General features: G+C 39.4%; 1 non-coding gene across 1 annotated transcript; it reads left to right on the top strand.

Moving 5' to 3' along the window:
* Nucleotides 1-683: 683 nt before the first annotated feature.
* On the top strand, nucleotides 684-790 carry LOC117908000. The gene has a single exon (XR_004650120.1). It is a non-coding gene; the product is annotated as a small nucleolar RNA R71 (small nucleolar RNA).
* The last annotated feature ends 7,103 nt before the right edge of the window (nucleotides 791-7,893 follow it).

Consider the following 7,893-nt stretch of genomic DNA (forward strand, 5'->3'; position numbering starts at 1 on the left):
TCATTTCTTGCATGACATGAGCATTCACTTGCCTGAATTGGTCATTGATGGATTTCTGGTATGCTACAAAGTCTCCTACAACCTTGTTAAGATTCAGAATGGCTTGTTCAAGACTTGAGGCTTGCAGGGGTGCTTGGCCAGGTTGCGTGTACTGAGGTGCCCTTGGCTTCCAAGAGAAATTTGGATAGTTCCTCCAATTTGAATTATAGGTGTTGCTATATGGAGCATTATTATTGGGCTTGAATTGTCCAATAAAATTTGCTTGATCCCCAAACATTTCTCTCACAGCTGGCATCGTAGGACACTCTTCCACCAAGTGCTCAAAAGATTGACAAATTGAACATGACTTAGCTTGCATTGGTGTGTCTGAAATGGCCTGCACTTCAAGTTCCTCCATTCTTCTTCTTGCCATAGCTGCAAAGTTTGCTTTCGTATTAGTATCTTCATTCAAAGTATACATCCTAGCCTTAGCATTAGAAGCATTTGGTTGAGAATTCATTCTTCCCACTTCTCTGGCATTGGGCTCATCCCATCCTCTTGAAACTTCGGCTATATAACTCAAGAAATCCATGGCTTCCTCCGAATTCTTACTCATGAAGTCTCCTCCGCACATTGTTTCTAAGAGTTGCTTCATTGAGGAAGACATACCGTCATAAAAATAGCTCACCAATAGCCATGTATCAAACTCATGGTGAGGAAAAGAATTGATAGCTTCCATGTATCTTTCCCAACATTCATAGAATTTCTCATTCTCTTTAGTTGAGAAGTTTGAGATTTTCCTTTTCAAGCCATTGGTCCTGTGAGTCGAGAAAAATTTCTTAAAAAATTCAGCTTGCAAATCAGTCCAAGATCGGATACTCCTTGGCTTTAAAGAATTAAGCCAGACTTTGGCCTTGTCCTTTAAAGTGAAAGGAAATAACTTAAGCCTCATCAAGTCGATTGAAGCTCCTCCATCTCGGAAAGTGTTACAAACTTCTTCAAATTCCTTGATATGTTGGTAGGGATTCTCACGGTCCATCCCATGAAAAATAGGTATAAATGGCATAATATGTGGTCGGATCACTAGCTGCTTTGTAGGTGGCACTATACATGATGGTGCACTCATACGGGGGGGATGCATGCGGTCCCTCATGGATCGGTATGCATTGAGATTTTCAGCTGGAGCATGTTGACTATGTTGATCTTCAGGTATAGCTTCCATGACTTCCAATTCCAATTCCAACTCTGTTTCGTGAGGATTTTTTATTTTCACAAGTCTTCCCTCACTGTCTCATATCCAATATAGCATACACAACTAGCAATATCTGAAACAAAAATAAAAACAAAGAAAACATAAGAAAAAAAATTCTAGAAAGAAAGAAAATTACGGTTAAATAAAATCTAATTAAAAAGATAAACTAAAAAAAAATAAAAATAAAAAGAAATAAAAAGAAAAAAAAATAAAAAGTTAGTAAAGGAAAAGAAAAACTTGTGATGAAGATCACAAGTATTCTAAAAAAGATCATATCACTATGAAGTGGCACCATCCCCGGCAACGACGCCATTTTGATTTGTTCCCAGTTGGTGTACTCTGATTCAGTCCTCAGATGGGAGTTAGCAACAAAATTTATAACATATTTCACCATGTACTATGATAGCCTCAACTAGCATAGCATAGTGGCTATAGGATCGTTCACTAGGCTGGGTTTTCATTTCACACCTGATATTTTAAAGAATTGGATTGGTGGTTTTTCTTTTCTAAGTTAGCTTTAAAAGAAAACATAAACTTTGGTTTGAAAAGATTGGTTTTAAACTAACCAAAAATAGTAACTGATTTTTAATGACAAAAAAAAAGGGTCTCTTGGATTTTCAGGTCACTAGGTTCAGGCCCCTTAGACAAAAGTGGAGATTCTGGATCTTTCCTCGCATTGGGGATTTAACCTATAGTTATCCTCCCAACCGGTGTGTTACAATTGCTTCCCATTAATGGTTTCAACGCTAATTTCCTCTCACTGATGCATCTTGCAATGGCTCGTGCCTCTCACCTAGCATTTGCCATTCAAGGTGATCCTTCACCTTGGATTACCCTTCACAAGCTCACAAGAGATAACTAATGGATGTCTCCTTAGAGTCCAAAATCTTACCAAGTGTTGGCTATTCTAGAAAATCCTACCTTTAAACCACCTACCAGAGGCTCGTAAGAGATAAACTAGTGTAACTCAATGGACGGAGTCCACTTGCCTTACCAAGTGTTGGCCCAGGTGATTTTAAGGCTTTTGAAGTTAACTAAAAATATAAAAACCATTAACGGGTCACAACTTCCTCTTCATTAAAAACTGAAACAAGGAAAACTCCCACTTTTGTAGTCGGGTCCCTTACCTAGCTTCCTTTAGTCCAAGAGATAAAAAGTCTAGCCATTCATCCTCTGAGAAAACATCTTCATAGGTTGTTTGGCTAGAATGAAAAATACAATCAAAATGAGTAGGTAAGGTAGAGCAACGCTCTATATATTTCATACTAAAAACATGTACAAGTGATCCCCTCTCCAATGTCTTCCCCTCTTCAGAGAAACGAGAGATATGAGAGATGTCTCAGAGATATGGGATAGATATTACAAGGAGATATCTTAGGATATATATAAAGAGATATATTTTCAACCTCTTGATTAGATATCCTAAATATCTTAAAAGATCTTCAACTGATTACAAGGAGAGAATTGATAGTTACACCAAATATCTTAAGGTAAAAATCTAATAGAGTCGGTGTAAAATATCTAACTATTACATTTTCACATTGGAGAAAGGCGATGTGAAAAATTTCGCATCGGAGAAAGTCAGTGCTAAAATTTTAGCATTGGGAAAGTGTGCTGTGAAAATTTTCGCATTGGGAAAAGTCAATGCGAAAATTTTAGCATCAGGGAATGTCAATGAGAAAATTTTTGCATCAAGAAATGTCAATGCGAAATTCCTTTTCAACTTTGCGTAGTTGCCTTCAATTGGCCATAACTTCTTCGTTTCAGCTCCAAATTGCACACCATTTGAAGTGTTGGACTTCTAACTTACCAAGCTTAGAAATGATATATAGAATGTAGACAATGGACTCCAGAAAGTGCTCCAAATTTTCCTTGCAACTGCTATCCTTTGAATTTCGCATAGCATGTGAAGATTTCGCATCACCATGCGAAATTGCTTCATGATGGATTTCTTTCTCTGATCCTCTTCCTTGCATCTCTTAATTGGCTTGGAACCTCAGTCCCAAGGGTTGCACAAAATTCTTCCTCATTCTTGGCTTGCTTCAATGATCAAAAAGCTACCAAAAACACCAAACTAGCCAAAATTTGATTAAAATCATTTGCATGGTCCTTAATGTGCCAATTGAGTTAAAAGGTATTCATTACTACTCAAAAGTGTTTAAAAGAGTTTATAACAAGCTATAAAAGAGCACTTTTTGAGTAGTAATCAGTTATGAATGACTATGTGTGATGCTTTCAACTCTTTGATTTTAACTGCATGTGCAGTTATGACTTTCTGACATGGTACCGATATCCTAGATTGTGGCATCCCCCCTTACCAACATAGTACTGGTATCCTAGATTGGGGCATACCCCCTTCTTCTATCTTGATTTAGGTGTTTGATTTACCAATATCCCAGATTGGGGCATACCCCCCTTCTGACATGGTACTAATATCCCAGACTGGGGCATACCCCCCTTTCCGACATAGTACTGATGTCTTAGACTAGGGCATCCCCCCTTCTTTCATCTTGATTTAGGTGTTTGATTTCTTGCTTATTTGAGTCATTTATTGTCATTTCCTAGACTCTAGACTGGGGCATACCCCATCTCTTTGAGTCGTTTGACTCTTTATCTTTTGGTAGCTCTCTGGCATCGTGCTCAAATCCCCTTTCATTCCGGAGCCTCTCCGGTAATGCGCCCGAATCCTTTTTATTTTCGGCAGCTCTCCGACATCATGTCTAGATCCCCTATCTTTTTGGCGGTTCTCTGGGTTCGTGCCCAGATCCCCTATCGTTTCAGCGGCTCTCCTACATCGTGTCCAAATCCCTTTTATTTTCAGAGGTTCTCCGACATCTTGTACGGATCCCTTATTGTTTCAACAGTACTCCGACATCATGTCCAGATCCCCTATCTTTTCGGCGGCTCTCCGGCATTGTGTTCGGATCCCTTTTATTTTCGGCGGCTCTCCAACATCATGTCCGGATCCCTTATCTTTTCGTCAGTTCTCTGACATCATGCCCGGATCTCCTATCTTTTCGGCGATTCTCCAACATCGTGCCCATATCCCCTATCATTTCAGCGGCTCTCCGGCATCATGTCCGGATCCCCTATCGTTTCGACGGTTCTCCGGCATCATGTCTGGATCCCTTATTATTTCAGTAACTCTCCAGTATCGTGTCCGAATCTCTTTTATTTTCGGCGGCTCTCCGACATCATGTCAGGATCCCCTATCTTTTTTACGGTTCTCCGGTATTGTGCCCGAATCCCCTATCTTTTTGGCGGTTCTCCGACATTGTGCCTGAATCCCCTATCATTTCAGTAGCTCTCCAGCATCGTGCCCGGATCCCTTTATCATTCTGAAGACTCTTCGGCATCGCGCTCAGATCCATTTTATTTTTTACGACTCTCCGACATCATGTCCAGATCCCTTTTACTTTCGACGGCTCTCCGGCATTGTGTTCGGATCCCCTGTCATTTCAACGGTTCTCTGACATCGTGCTTGGATCTCCTATAGTTTCAGTGGCTCTCTAGCATCACAGTCGGATCCCTTTTATTTTCGGCGGCTCTCCAACATTGTGCCTGGATCCCTTTTTCATTCTGGCGGCACTCCGGCATCGCGCTTGGATCCCTTTTATTTTCGGTGGTTCCCCGACATCGTGTCCGGATCCCTGATTACTACTTAAAAAGTGCTATTTTGTACCATGTAATTAACTCTTTTAAACACTTTTGAGTAGTAGTCATTACCTTTTAACTCAATTAGCATATTAAGGACCTTTGCAATCGTTTCTAATCAAATTGTGTAAGTTTTGGTGCTTTTGATAGTAATTTGATCACCAAAGCAATCCAAGATTGAGGAGAGTTCTATGGAACCCATGTCAAAGCAATGGGAAGCTCATCAACATGAAGAACAAAAGCTTTGAAGCTTTATAGTCCTTTGCCATAAGCAAATCATGAATGCAAGGAGGGAAAGCAAAGAGAGAAATCTAACATGAAGAATTCAAGAGGACAGCAACTATTGGACACTTTTGGAGCACTTCCTAGAGCTCAATTTGTGCATATTATATGTTGTTTCGAAGCTTGGGAAGTCAACGATCCAACACTTCAAACGGCGCACGATACGCAATTGAATTGAAGAAGTTAGAGCCATTGGAAGCTGATCACACCAAGCTGAAGGCCAATTTCGCAGGCTGCGAAATCAGCATTTGGCTGTGAAATCACAAGAGGAAGGCTGCGAAATCAGCCTTTGGCTGCCAAATGGTGTCCTTCAAGTTGCAAAATTTCACAACCATCTTGCACGCCTGTGAAATTCTCCTGAGTGCTTCCAGATATTTGCGACTGACATTTTTAGATTTTTTGCTTTAGATATTTGATGTCTAAATCCCTATTTTCTCCTTGTAATCCACCTATTATAGGATTCCTTAGTCTTTAAGTAAGAACAAAGGGTAAATAACCTCATATATATTGTTTTGTAATTTTCATCACAGATATCTCGGGAGACAACTTTTTGTATAGTTTGAAAACGAAGTAAAATACAGAGCTTTGTTCTGCCTTACCTACTCAATTTGATTGTATTTTTCTTACTAGCCAAACAAGCTCTAAGGATGGTTTCCTCAAAGAATGAGTGTCTAGACTTTTAGTTCCTTGGAGCTAAGGCAACCGGGTAAGGTCTCGAATGCAAGAATTGGTAGTTTTGTTGTTTTAGCTGTTAATGAAGAGAAAGTGTGACCCGTTAATGATTTCTATGTTTTTAGTTAACTTAAAATGCCTTCAATTCACCTGGGCCAACACTTGGTAAGGCAAATGATCTCCGTCCATTGAGATGCACTAGTTTACCTCTTGCGAGCCTTTGGGAGGTGACTTGAAGGTAGGATTTTCTGGAATTGCCAACACTTGGTAAGCTTTTGGACTCTAAGGAGACATCCATTAGTTATCTCTTGGGAGCTTGAGAAGGGAAGTCCAAGGTTAATGATCACCTTGAATAGCAAATGTTAGTTGAGAGGCATGAGCCATTGTAAGATGCATCAGTGAGAGGGAATTAGTGCTGAAATCCATTAAAGGGAAACATATGTACAACACTGGTTAGAGAATTAACTATATGTTAATTCTGTAATGCGAGGAAAAGATTCAAGTGACCGGAGCTCTGTTTTGCATGGGGAGCCTAACCCTAGTGAACCTAAAACTCCAAGGAACGTTTTTCTTCATAAGTAATTCCCATTACTTTATTTTTAGTTAGTTTAAAACAAATCCTTTTTCAAGCAAAGTTTATGTTTTCTTTTGAAGCTAACCTTGAAATGAAAAACCATCAATTCATCTTTGAATTAATGTCAATAGTAAGTTGAAAACCCTTCCCAATGAACGATCCTAGAGCCACTATACTATATTAACTAAGGCTATCCTAGTGCATGGTGATATAGGTTATAAATGTTGTTGATTACTCCTGTCTGAGGGCCAAACTCAAGGTACACCAGCTAGGCACGCGATCAAATGGCGCCGCTGCCGGGGAAGGTGACAACTTCACAGTGATATTATTCCAAAGTACTTGTGATTTTCAACACAAGTTTGGTGATTTTTCTTTCATTTTACTAACTCTTTTAATTGTTTCTTTTACTTGTTCATACTCTAACATATCTTTTAATTTAGTTTTAGTTAATCTAAGTCTTTTTGGTAGTCTTGTTTTCTTTTTTTTTCTTTTGTTTTTGTTTTTGTTACTGTTGATACTAGTTATGTATGCCAAATTGGATACGAGACAGTGGAGGAAGGCTTGTTAAATGTGAAACACCTCATAACAAGGAATTGGAATTGAGCTTGAATATCATGGAAGCTACACTTGAAGATCAGCATAGTCACCATGGTCACCAGGACAATCCCACTGAATTCAGATCAATGAGGGACCGCATGCATCCACCTCATATGAGTGCACCATCATGTATAGTGCCCCCTACAGAGCAACTAGTGATCAGACCACATATTGTTCCACTTCTACCAACTTTCCATGGAATGGAAAGTGAGAATCCCTATGCACATATCAAGGAATTTGAAGATGTTTGTAATACATTCCAAGAAGGAGGAGTTTCAATCGACTTGAAGAGGCTTAAGCTATGTCCTTTTACTTTAAAGGATAAGGCCAAGATTTGGCTTAATTATTTAAGGCCAAGGAGTATCCATACTTGGACTAATTTACAAGCTGAATTCCTCTAGAAGTTTTTTCCTACTCACAGAACAAATGGCTTGAAAAGGCAAATTTCAAACTTCTCAGCTAAAGAGAATGAGAAATTCTATGAGTGTTAGGAAAGATACATGGAAGCCATCAATGCTTGTCCTCACCACGGTTTTGATACATGGCTATTGGTGAGTTATTTCTATGATGGGATGTCTTCCTCAAGGCTCACTAACTTGAATACAGTGCAAGAGAAGGGCAGATTTCCTTCTCAACCTCACCAAAACCCTAAGGATATCCATGAAGTGGAAACTCATGAGGGAGAATCTTCATAGGTGAGAGATGTCAAAGCCTTGATCACTCTAAGGAGTGGTAAAAAGGTTGAGTTCCCAACACCCAAGCCACATGTTGAAGAGGAAGAAGAAGAAGAGACAAAGAAGAAGGAGGAAATCAAAGGAAAAAAGAAAGATATCAGTGAAGAGAAAGAGGACCATGATTCAATAGTGAATGCAAATCCGGAGAA

This window comes from Vitis riparia, chromosome 18, assembly GCF_004353265.1.
Source record: "Vitis riparia cultivar Riparia Gloire de Montpellier isolate 1030 chromosome 18, EGFV_Vit.rip_1.0, whole genome shotgun sequence".
NCBI lineage: Eukaryota > Viridiplantae > Streptophyta > Magnoliopsida > Vitales > Vitaceae > Vitis > Vitis riparia.